At 33.3% G+C, this 13,597-nt stretch overlaps 1 non-coding gene across 1 annotated transcript; it reads right to left on the minus strand.

Annotated features, from left to right (window-relative positions):
• Positions 1-8,322: 8,322 nt before the first annotated feature.
• LOC123196074 lies at positions 8,323-8,429 on the minus strand. The gene has a single exon (XR_006497594.1). It is a non-coding gene; the product is annotated as a small nucleolar RNA R71 (small nucleolar RNA).
• Between the last annotated feature and the right edge of the window lie 5,168 nt (positions 8,430-13,597).

The raw sequence follows: 13,597 nt of genomic DNA on the forward strand, positions 1-13,597 counted from the left end.
AACCCAAGGCCCGATCTGGTAGGCCCATGGGTCTACCCGGCATGCTACAGTACCGGGCCGAGCTTTGTCGTGCCCAGGCTTTTTTTCGTGCTTCCGACCGGGCCTCCATTCAATCCGGTCCAATTGACGTGTCTAATAGTTGCTTTGTCTACTATAGAGGCAGAGTATATGGCAATTACAGAGGCTGTAAAGGAAGTTAGTTGGTTACAAGGATTGCTAGAAGAATTAGGAATTGTTCAGAAGCATGTCAATGTGTATTCTGATAGTCAAAATGCAATTCATTTGGCAAAGAATCTAGTATTCCATACACGGACTAAGCATATTGACGTTAGACATCATTTTGTAAGAGAGATTATTGAAGAAAAGAATATACAACTTCTGAAAATTGGGACTGCTAAGAACCCTGTAGATATGATGACCAAGGTGGTAACAACGATCAAGTTCAATCATTGTTTGAACTTGATCAACATCCTGCCAGCTTAAACTGCATCGAAATGCGCATTTGAAGTCGTCACTGAAGAAGAAAAATATATGGGAAATTTGGTGGGACTTGCTAAATCGCCAAGGTGGAGATTGTTGAAAAAATATAAAAAAAATAAATATTGGCTCTTTAGGTCCCACATGGACTATTTTAATCTTTTTGTATTTTACCAAAGGTTATAAATAGAGGATTTGGTTTTAATTCAAAATCATCCCAAAAGTAATTGTAATTAAATACAATTGTATTGAGAGAATCATATTATTAGGGATCTCTGATAGTTTATTTTTCCTTTGTAACTATTCTTTGAAGATAGTAAAAATAGTTAGAAGCGCTGAAGACGTAGGTATATTTACCGAACCTCGTAAATTCTTGTGTTCTCTTTCTTTTATTTTTCTACATGTTATTTTCTATCTTAATTATTTATTATATTTAATAGCATAGAAATTATGTTTTATATTTCCGCTGCACAACACCCAGGTTTCACAGGAAAAAGTATCGGAGCTCCAGCTTTCTCAGGCTGAAGTATGGGAACCTCAGCTTTCGTAGAGGTATCATGATAACAGGTGTATTCGTACTCCAGAGGGTCCAGCACAAAGAAAAAATGCTAATAAACCTGCGTTATTATTGCCTTCTGCCACTTTCCCTTGTGCTGGTAAGGCCGTTCGAAGCGCATTCGCTACATCTCCATTGGCTTCAGCATCCATTATTGCACCTCATGCACGAGCTCCTGGGTAAAAAATTTGCTACCTGAAAACTGTTAAAGGAGAACCAGCAGCGCCTAGAGATGAATATACATAGGATATTTGGGGTGATCATTTTTCTGGACTCTGTTTGATAGGCAGCTCAAAAGATGTAACTTCTGTGAGCTCTAATTCAATGGTAAACTACTCTGGTAGCTTTTTTGTAAGTGGACCACAGGCCCTTAGGACAAATTCACCATCAAGATCTGCAAGTTATTCTGAGCAAGAGGTTTAATGATATAACTAAATAATTAGTGAACTTCCTCTTCTGAACTCCTCTATTTTTTTGGCTTGCTCATTTCTAACTCATAAGACTTCTTCTAAACAGGCCTTCACAGCAGGTGAGGTACTTGGTAGTGATATTATTCATGTAGCTGCAATACACATAATCAACGTGGCACAAACAAATGAAAAGACAATTAATGAAATATAGATTTATATAGTAATGAGGAAGCCTATGCATATGCACATGCTTGTGAACGATTGCTCCTGATTTTTCAGCGGTTCTACTCTAAAAAAATTATGCAATTTTAGTCTAATTTCACTTAGTATTATTTTTTTTCAAAAATAAAAAGAAAAATAAAAAGAAAAAAAGATAAAGGTTTCCATTTATCTAACTTTATTTGGTTTCTTTACTACTGAAACTTCTAAGCATGGTGGGTGCTCCTCCTGTTTGTCTTACATTTGGTACTGGTTCATTCATCCCCTTTGTTGATATTTCATAATATATGTACTAAAAGACATGTATACATACAGAAAGGAACTGAAAATTGAAAAGCCAGTGTTCAAATCAGGTGCTATCTGGCATGGCCTCAAGCCATTTGGCTTAGCAATGGTCTTTAAATCCTCTAATTCATTAGCTGTGAGTGAGCAAAAATAGTTTATCTAACTTATCCTTTTTTGAATGATTACTGTTGGAGCTAAATTCTTGTTACCCATTCCAGATAAATGGAATATAAGGCAGTACAGACTTAACATTTGAATTGATGGCAAGAAAATCAAATTTTAATTTGAATGGGAGTAAAGAATTTGTATTATTAGTTTAGTATTGATGCTTAAAATGCTTCTCATGCAGTATTCGTGATTCAAATAAGTGGTCTTCAAGTTTTAGGATTCTGAGATTTGCTTCAGTTATACTTCAAAACCTTGTATTATCCTGACCGATAATTTGAGCATTTTGTTAATCATCGTGGTTGTTAGCCTTAGCAAGTTAGTGCTTAATTAATGCAATTATCCATTTGAATGAAGTTGGAGCATGAAAAGTCTGAGTTAGTCCTAGATGGTAAAATTTTACTTTGTTCTTTCTTTTGGAGAGTTGAAAGAAGCTTGGTTTTGCTGCATTAATTTCTAAACCCAGATCAGAACATGATGGGTGAAAGAATTAATTTTTTTTAATGAACTTGGTAATCAAGTCCTATTGAGTATTATTACTAACCATTTAATGATTTGTTCCAAGTTCATGGTGTGTTAAGGGGGCAGAAACAGTGAGGTTGATCATATACTTTATGCAAAGGGAGGCAGCGTTAGGGGCCAGTATGGTCCAATTTGGTATGATTTGACAGATTTTTCAAACTAAATTGAAAAAATAAATTAAAATTTTTCAAACTAAATCAAACCATTTTATATTTCAAACCAAACTGAAAAAATACAGTTTGATCTAGTTTAGATTACAATTTGAAATATAATTATTAATATCCTATGATACATGATACATATTGTATCATACGATATAGATGAAAAATGATACATATCATAAGATGTATCGAATTAATACGATACGATAAACGTATGATACGATACAATATATATTACCTATACGAAATTATACATTTTTTTAGAAAAAATGATAATGCATTGGGGGTGTATATAAAAATTTTTAAAATGTTAAATATGTTTGTGATATTTTTTAAAATAATAACGTCTCAATTATAATATTTTATTTGTAATTTATTATTTTAATTTTTAAAAACTGTATCATACAATATGATATACAATATGGTAAATTAAAGTTTTGATATATGATACAATACATGATTCGATTACTATAGTTTGAATCCTTTTAAAATTATTCATATATATATATATATATATATATATATATATATCTGTTTTCCTTATGTTTTAATCTATCAATTCAGTGATGATAGCCTTGGAGTGAGACACTACCAAGGCCATTGCATCAAAATGCGGTTTGTCTATGATTGTTGTCTAAATTCAGACCATGTACAACTATGAAGCTTTAAGGGTTGGCAATTGCCATGGTAGATACATCTTGCATATTTGTTATAAAACCTGTTAGAAGCTTTTTACTTCCACTTTAATGGCTTTCATGATAATAGTGGTAGTAATTAAAACTGGGATGACTGGTAAAGATCAGAAAAATTTAGGATTGATAGGACAGGGATGTTGTCGAGATGCTGGGTTTCTATGCATGTGTTGCTGTAGTCCTTGTAATTGGTAATAAATTCATGGGTTTTTTGGGGACCATCTCTGTATTAACTTTCCTCGTGTGCTATTAAATGCAAATCGGAAAAAGAAAATGACATTAAGGTACCTAACAACAACTGATCCTTCAATTTCATTTTCCGTTTCAACTCAAATTATGTATTTATATCCTTTCTTATCCATTTTTGTCTTAATCTGTAAAATAATTGCAGAAGCCGTTTTGTACTGTTTTTGTGGTATACGTTGAAGCCAAAATCTATTTTTTAGGAGCAAACATCAGATTTCATTCGAGTCTTTTAGTTGATTGTGGAAAGAAACTAGGACGGATTAAGCCAACGTGGTCCAGTCGCCAATATATTGGACCACATCCATAGCAAATATAGACATCGATCCCATCACTCCAATTGTTCATAGATGTCCATAGCTTCTCTATATCAAATAGTTCATTAAATATATCAGAGTGAATTCAATAAGACTGAGTGGCAATGGAAATAAATTCATACATAAAAGAGTACAAGTTTAAATCATTTCTGTTGGCATTTCGAAAAACCAAATGTTGTAATAAAAAATATAAAAATTGTATCATATTAAGTGTGCTATGTAAACTAGACTTGGTAAATAGGTGGGTGGATTGGGTGCGGACCAAGTAAAAATAAGTACGTAAAATGGATATGAGTTGAAAATAGATCAATTTATACAAATAATGATTTTAAAAACTCGTATCCAACTCTATGAGTATAACTCGATTGGTGAGCTATCCACTAATATTAATTTTTTAATATTTCTCTTTTGTTTTTATTACCTTAATGAATTCATTTTATAATTTTTAATATTTATCTTTTCAAGTATATAAGTATTTCGTGAAGGAATGAAAATTTCTTCAAATTATAAAAATGTTTCTTGTAAATTTGAAGAATTTTAACATTAAACACGGAATAAATATCTATAATAAAGTGTTTAGTATTCATATTCTTTAAATTTGTTTTCAATACAACAAATTCTCTAATTTTAAGGTGGATTTGAGTTCATTTCACATCAAAAAAGAAGAAAACATGTAAAATTTATGTTGAGGGTGTTATAAGTTTGATGTTAAAGAGAAAGAAGAAGATAAATAGGAAAGAAATGACGGATGACCCATAAGTACTTGCGAGCATACCCAACACACCTACAAAAATCTATTACTTGTGGGTGCAAAGTCCAAATGGATATGAGTTCAAAAATCCAAAACTCATATCCGTTTTTAAGTGAGTTACCTACTGCAACTGTTGGTATCTTACTCGTTTTGTCAGAGCTAATGTAAGAGACAGTTCCCCCAAAAATCAATCAGCTAGTGAAGAGGGAAAGTTGCTATTGGGTATTTTAAAAGGTTTAACAGCATAGCATGTATTTGGTGATGTATAATTGAAAAGCAATGGCATATATTTGAGATAATTTAAGATTTTGACTAAATCTAGCCTCGCAATCACAAGCCCATTTAATTTAAAGAGACAACTAATGCATAATGAGTGGTTAGGAAAGGTTAGATAGATTTTCTTTTGCATGTGAATCTGCTTTTGCCCTTTTCACAATTGCCTCAACTTCCAGTAATGTTCTAACTTTTTCCTTTTGGCCTCACCCTCAGGACCTCCCACATTGCCTTGCGCCCTAAATTCCATAGTGGGTCAACCTGTCTCTTGAATCTTCATGCTTAGCACCAGTTGAAATAAAAAGGTGAGGTGTTAACTTGGGGGACCATTTTGTCAATTATTAACTACAATTTCATGTCTTCTTCTTTAGTTATGAATGGTAAAGATATTGTTTTTGGTGAATAATATAACATTTTACTCTATCCATATCTGTATTTACTCTTATCTGAACAAGTTATTGCGTTTAATATTGGACAATTAGATCTTTCTTCTTACATCATTCATTCAATGATAATAATGTTACTATTTAAGAAAAATATGTCCATTTAACCTACACTCATTCATGTCTATTCTTGATGAATGTTTCAGTACCACCATCATCACTAGCAATGAAATTTTGCTAATGAAATTCCTCTTTTACATTATCATTGTAACTTTCACTTAAAAATAGGAGTTAACCTAATAATATAATTGACTTTAAGTAGATGAAGGAGCACAAAAACGTCTCAAATGCAATGACTAATTGGATTTAACGAATGGCTATTTTTCTGCTTCAACAACTATTTGTTATATATATATATACCAAATTGACTGAGAACTCTGAGTTTCCTAACTGTATATTAAAACTTTAAAAGTCATGAATGATTATATTAATATAAATATTGTTCCTGAATCTTATGTTTTATAAGTGAACTAACACATTTTGAGTTAAGATTGAACTTAATACTTGAATTTAATCCTTCTTTTTTCCTTGATTTCGTGTCTTCAAAATGGGATTCTATGATTGAAAAAACAGAGGTCAATAATAGAGTTCAGTGCTTCAAGTTTAGTTGGAAAGTCAGAGATGATGACAAAATCATATATAATTAAGTTATTCGGTTATACTGATATAATATTGAAAGATGTAATTATTTAATATTTTTTTTCTGAAATATATACTTTGACATTGCCAATCAAGTATTTAATTGATTGTTGAATTACAAGTAGCTTGATGCTTGTCCTTTCTATGTCTCCATCTCCGGTATACGTCCAAGATTACTCTATTTAATAATCTTCAGTACTATTCTTTTTTTCTACTGATGCAAAATAAATGGCACTAAAATAGGATCTAATTAGACCAAAAAAAAAAAAAGGCAGATCAGTGATAAGGCCAATAATTGTTACTATTTTGATTTATAATTCCCTTGTGTTGTGTGGAAATTTGATTTAATCTAATGGAATTACTTATCTTTTTGCATTTAGGAAGATTTGAGCAATTTTGGAATAAATAGGGCCAAAAAGAGGAAAAACTGGAGCAGATATATTAAACTGGAAATTTCGTAATGCAGACTAGGCGTGGGCACGTGAAAAATGAGAGCAGAATCCGGAAAGCAGATCTGAACGTCCAGATTTGTTGCAAGAGTCCAGAAAATATTAAGATTTGCTTCCAAGGAAAGGGATAATCACCAGCTGGAAAAGAGGATTAATTGAGCTAATTAAGGAATGATATTTTTGGAAGAAGGATTTATATTAAAAATATATATCTTTTCCTTTTTTTTTTGGGAAGATATGTATCACTTTGCTTGATTGGATTAGGAGATTAGGATTAGTTTCAATTTCCAGATTTTTAGTAGGAAGATAATATATATAAACTCTTATTTTTATTTGAGAATTATCAACCATTGTATAGAGAGGATTAGAGAGAAAAGCATGGTCTACAGTGGCTGAATAATTTATCTTGGTTGAAGGGATCTGAAACCATGGAACTACAATGATTGTGAGATTTATTTTTGTTCTTTAATGCATCTTTTAATTATTTGAGTATTGGTTATCTTTCTGAATTATATTTCATGATTGTGTTGGTTGATTTCTAAGATGCGCAATTAGTTTATCAATTAATATAATCTATTGCTAGTTTAGGTGCTGAATCCGTAATTGTTCAATCCATCTAATCGAAGTGGCGACTAGGTTTATCGTTTGCTGCGTCAGAAACTTTAAATCCTAGGAAAATAATCAACTAGATTAAATGCAACGTCGTACGTTTGTGTTGTCTTGCTTCGTTGGTCTTTCTAATTCGTAATGCTATTGTTTAATTAAATTCGAGATCGTATCCGAATTATTAATCAATAAGGGTTAATTGGAATACATGTTTTTGGTTAACTAATCGTAAGGAATGACAGGTAAATTTAATACCACAACGAATATTCAATTAATTAATTTGATATTTTGTTTCGATGATCAATCGTAGTTCCAATGGTGGATGTGACCGAAGACCAAGGTTTGTTAAATCAATTTATTCCTTTTAGATTACTTTTCTGAATTTTTATTTATTGTTTTCCATTATAATTTGCATTCAGTTCAAAACCCCCTTTTTATTTATTTGTTTCGATTTATTTGTGACGACATACTAATCAAAGCTCTTCGAGGGATCGATCCCTACTTTCCTTTACTACATTTTTGTTACAGGAATTTAGGATTTAATTTGGGTGTCAACGACAGCACGTACCAAAATTTTGGCGCCGTTGCCGGGGAGTTTTTAATTTGTATGTTCGTTACGCGATCTTTGAAACAAGCTAGTTTACAGTTTGATCCAGAAATTGAAAAGACTGCAAAAGGGCTGAGAAAAGAAGCGAAAAGAAGACTGCAAGCACACAGATCTGCTTGCGAAACAGAGGAAAACATGGCTGAAAATCAGACTTTACGAGAGCTTGCTGCTCCAAATTTAAATCAACAACCACACTGCATCACTTTTCCGAATTTAGATGTTAATGCAACCTTCGAATTAAAATCTGGACTAATTCATCTTTTACCTATTTTTCGTGGTTCCGCAGGTGAAGATCCTCATAAACATTTACAAGAATTTCATGTGGTGTGCACCGGAATGAAACCGAATGGAGTAACCGAAGAACAAATCAAGATGAGGGCTTTTCCATTTTCTTTGAAAGATGATGCGCAAGATTGGTTGTATTATCTACCCGCTGGAAGTATCACTACTTGGCATGAGATGAAAAGATTATTTTTGCAGAAATTTTTTCCAGCATCAAGAGCAGCCAGCATAAGGAAAGAAATTTGTGGCATTCGGCAGCATACTGGAGAATCTTTATACGAATATTGGGAGCGCTTTAAAAAACTTTGTGCAAGCTGTCCACATCACCAAATTAGTGACCAGCTGCTTATTCAATATTTCTACGAAGGACTTCTATCAAATGAAAGAAATATGATTGATGCAGCGAGTGGTGGAGCATTGGCCGACAAAACACCTGAAGCAGCCCGGAATTTAATTGCAAATATGGCATCGAATTCACAACAATTTGGACATAGATTAGACCATTCATCTCGACGCGTCAATGAGGTAAATATATCTTCTCTTGAAAGCCGACTTGATGATCTAACTACTCTTGTACGTCAAATGGCTGTAGGAAAAACAGAGGCAGCGAAAGTTTGCGGAATCTGTTCAGTAGAAGGACATCCAACTGATATGTGCCCAACACTTCAGGAGGACTGCTCTGAACATGCTAATTCAGTGGGCGGATTTTTAGGACAGCAGCAGCGAAATCATAATTATAATCCCTATTCGAATACCTACAACTCCGGTTGGAGAGATCATCCTAATTTTCGTTATGGGAATGCAAATACGAGTCAGCCTTCAAATAATTTTCAGCCGTATCAGCAGCCCTATGTTCCTAGACAGCAGCAACCAACTCAAAATTCTAATTCAGGTACATCTCTTGAAGATATTGTTAAAAGTTTGGCTACTAACACTATGAAATTTCAGCAAGAAACCAGAACTAGCATTCAAAATCTGGAAAATCAAATGAGCCAGATGGCTACTGCAATCAATAGGCTGGAAGCACAAAATTCAAGCAAACTGCCGTCACAAACTGTGATGAACCCAAAGGAGAATGTTAGTGCCATAATGTTGAGGAGTGGAAAGGAGCTGGAGATGCCAATTAAAGCACAACCTGCACCAGCACAACCAACAGAAAACAGAGAAAAATTGGCAGCAGAAAATAATTCTTTCGAAAAGGTAGCGACAGGTAAATATCCTTCTTTCAGTGAATACAAACCTGTTCCTCCTTTTCCTGAAGCTTTAAAACTGAAATGCGAAAGCAATGCGGATTTATATGAGACCTTTCGAGAGTGTGAAGTCAATATTCCACTGTTTGATGCAATAAAACAAGTGCCTCAATATGCTAAATTTTTGAAAGAGCTGTGTACATTGAAAAGAAAGCAAAAACTTAAAAGGTATGAAAAAAATAAGGGTAGGAGAAAATGTTTCAGCCATAATTCGTAAAACTCTTCCTGAAAAATGCAAAGATCCAGGTATGTTTTGCATCCCTTGCACAATAGGAGGCACAAAAATTGAAAAAGCCATGTTAGATTTAGGAGCATCTATTAATGTAATGTCATATTCCATTTATTCTGCTCTTAATCTTGGACCTTTAGAAAAAACTGGCACAGTTATTCAGTTGGCCGATAAATCAAATGTATATCCCAAGGGGTTAATTGAAGATGTTCTTGTTCAGGTTAATGATAAATTAATTTTTCCAACTGATTTTTATGTTCTTGACATGGAAAATAATGACCAATCTGCACCTATTTTGCTAGGAAGACCCTTTCTGAAAACAGCTAAAACGAAAATTGATGTTTACAAAGGCACACTGACCATGGAGTTTGATGGTGAAGCTGTCCAATTTAATATTTATGATGCTATGAAATATTCTGATGTGAATTTTCCTGTGTATTCAGTTGATTTAATTGATTCTCTAGCGCAGGATATACTTGATGGTGATGATGAATTAAAGGTGGCTAACCATAAAAATATTTTGAAAGAAAGAGATGAATTTAAATTAATTTCAGATGTGCAGAATGCAGGGAAAAAGATGAATGAATTCAGAGAGCTGAAAAATACAGGTAATTTATTTTATATTGAGCTGCCAGTGCCTAATGAAAAATTGTTACCTTCTATTTTGCAGGCACCAGAGCTGGAGCTGAAATCTCTTCCAAATCACCTAAAAAATGTGTACCTTGGAGATGAGGAAACCTTACCAGTGATCATTTCCAGCAAGTTAAATGAGCAGCAAGAAGAGAAACTGGTGCAAATTCCGAAGAAGCTAGAGATTCGGAGCTTAGCGACATCAAAAGTATTTCAAGTTAATAGCCATAGACTCAAATTGTTTTACAAAGGAATGCCAGCTGAAAACATCAGAGAAGTGGAGTTGAAAGATCCCGGATAAATAAATGAAGGCATTACGTCGAGCCGGCGACTGTAAACAAAGGCGCTACTTGGGAGGCAACCCAAGCTTTCAATCTTATTTTAATTAATGCTTAAATTTTAATTTTCTAGACATTTGCTTTAATTTCGGTTTATGTGTTCCAATTTTAGTTTTAAATTTCAGTTTTAGGATTTTTAGATATTTAATTAGCAATTATTTTATGATTTTTGCTTAGGTTTATTTTAATTTATTTTTATGTTACTGTTCAATCATCTTCTTCCTCCTGCCAGGTTCCAGTGAGCTGTCTGTAAAGGTTCATGGGGGAGAAATCTACATTTTGGTATTCTGGAACTGGGTCATGTGCTTCCGTCAAAAGTCTAGCTTCTGCTTTGCTATTTTCTTAAATTCATGGGGGCTATATGATTTAGTGTAATTATAAGGCTGGGTTTATATGCTTCCAGAGACCATATTTGCCAAACCTACGCCTCACAATTTCTCTCCAACTAAAATAAAAACCTAGCAGCCCCTTTCCTCATTCTGCAACGCCATGGTCAGAACCCGTTCACAAGCATCAAAGAGCAGCAAAAACCCACCTATCGGAGGCCTCCTACACCAGAGTTGTTATCAAAATCTGAAGAATCCTCCATCAATTGCAACTCTCCAAAAATTCGAACTACTGTTCATCCTTTTCCACAAAACCAGAGAAGTTTCCCCTTCCTTTTTCTTTTAAATTTCAGTTTTTATTATTATTATGTTTATTTAAACATTGAGGACAATGTTTGGTTTAAGTGTGGGGGACGGTTTATTTGTGTTTTATTTTTCTGCTGTTTGTTTTTCTGTTGTGTACTATTCTGTCCTTCAGTTTTATTTTTTTTTTTTTTTCTGCTCTGTTTTGTTTACTTGTTCTGTTCTTCTCTGCTCTAGTCTTCTTTGTTCTGCTCTGTTTGTCTGTCAGTTTTTTTTTTTTTTGTTGTTCTGTCTTCCTTGTGTTAGGCGTATTCTGTTATGCCTAAAATTTTTGCTTTGTTTTGTCTATGTTGCTGCTCCTTGCTGGATAAAGTTTGATTTTTATGGCAGCTAGTGTATCCTTCCCTATTTTTAGTCAGCTAAACAGTCCATTAATTTCACTTTGAATGAATTAATTTGTATGCATGCCTTGGAATTTAGCCGATTCAATAGGAGAGCATTGTGCACTGATTTGTTAGATTAATTAGGGGTATGCACTTAAACAAATTTTGATAATTGAGTCCTAGAGTTTGTTTGAAGTTGAGGTGAATTTAATTAACCCGTGAGTTTTGAGCCAAAAAAGATTGAAACATTCATATCAATCTATGTTTTCTTTGATGAGTGATATTCTTCCATGTGAATATATCTCTAGAACTTGCTTTGAACCGTTTCGAGACCACATTGAAATATGCATGCATTAAAATGATAAAGGCATTCTTGTTTAAACCCTTTAGCTTAAAAAGCCGACCTATTTTAATTTCCCTAGTTAGCCCCTTGAGCCTTATCAAGCCCTTGATTCTTTGTGTTAAAACCATCTTACAAACCCAAGCCTTCAAGTAAAAATCCTCACCCAACCATGAAAATGAGCAGGGCATTTAAACTAAAAATTTGTTGCTGGGTAAATTTGCTATCTTGAAGAATTTTAAGTGTGGGGGAAAAGGGGACTTAAATTCTCTTAGTTATTGCCTTATGTTGTTATTGTTACTGCCCTATGTTGCTAGCTTTATTGTCAATTCTCTTAGTTATGCAAGAAAACAAAAAAAAAAAAAAAGAAAAGAAAAAAGAGAAAAACAAATGCTGGAAAAGAAAACAGAAAAGAAAACAAAAAAAAAAAAAAAAAAAAAAAAAAAAAGTTGAAAAAGAGAGAAGAAAAAGGGCAATAGCAAGTGGCAAAGAAATGTGGCGAATGTGGTGGCTTTAGCTTTACATTTTTGTTCCCCTTGTGTGTTTAAATGTTTTGTTAATATTCATGGTTTTAACCTTTTGTATCCATTAATCCTCACCTTTACCCAAAGCCCCATTACAACCTAAAATAAAGTCCTTTTGATTTATGCATGTATATAATCTAAGTGGTGGAGATTTGGTGCATGAGCAAGCTTATGGTAGAATGTTTGCATTGGAAGAATTTGAGCGAAACACCGAACCATTAAACACATGAGTGATATGAGTGATAACCGTGAGGATGATTCACCGAAGCTTTGCACATGCTTTAGAATGTGATTATCTTGATTTGTCTTTGTGCATATTTCCTTGTAAAATTTGATAATGATGTGTGTTGATGCTTGAATCTTGGTTGGTTTGAATTTTGAGGTATGCACACTTTTTGGTATCGTGAGAAAAGAGATTGATGGAACCCCTTTTGAGTTTGTTTTGTTTTGTTTTTGTTTTACTCGAGGACGAGCAAAAGATAAGTGTGGGGGAATTTGATAAGGCCAATAATTGTTACTATTTTGATTTATAATTCCCTTGTGTTGTGTGGAAATTTGATTTAATCTAATGGAATTACTTATCTTTTTGCATTTAGGAAGATTTGAGCAATTTTGGAATAAATAGGGCCAAAAAGAGGAAAAACTGGAGCAGATATATTAAACTGGAAATTTCGTAATGCAGACTAGGCGTGGGCACGTGAAAAATGAGAGCAGAATCCGGAAAGCAGATCTGAACGTCCAGATTTGTTGCAAGAGTCCAGAAAATATTAAGATTTGCTTCCAAGGAAAGGGATAATCACCAGCTGGAAAAGAGGATTAATTGAGCTAATTAAGGAATGATATTTTTGGAAGAAGGATTTATATTAAAAATATATATCTTTTCCTTTTTTTTTTGGGAAGATATGTATCACTTTGCTTGATTGGATTAGGAGATTAGGATTAGTTTCAATTTCCAGATTTTTAGTAGGAAGATAATATATATAAACTCTTATTTTTATTTGAGAATTATCAACCATTGTATAGAGAGGATTAGAGAGAAAAGCATGGTCTACAGTGGCTGAATAATTTATCTTGGTTGAAGGGATCTGAAACCATGGAACTACAATGATTGTGAGATTTATTTTTGTTCTTTAATGCATCTTTTAATTATTTGAGTATTGGTTATCTTTCTGAATTA

The sequence above is a fragment of the Mangifera indica genome, chromosome 1 (assembly GCF_011075055.1).
Source record: "Mangifera indica cultivar Alphonso chromosome 1, CATAS_Mindica_2.1, whole genome shotgun sequence".
Lineage (NCBI taxonomy): Eukaryota > Viridiplantae > Streptophyta > Magnoliopsida > Sapindales > Anacardiaceae > Mangifera > Mangifera indica.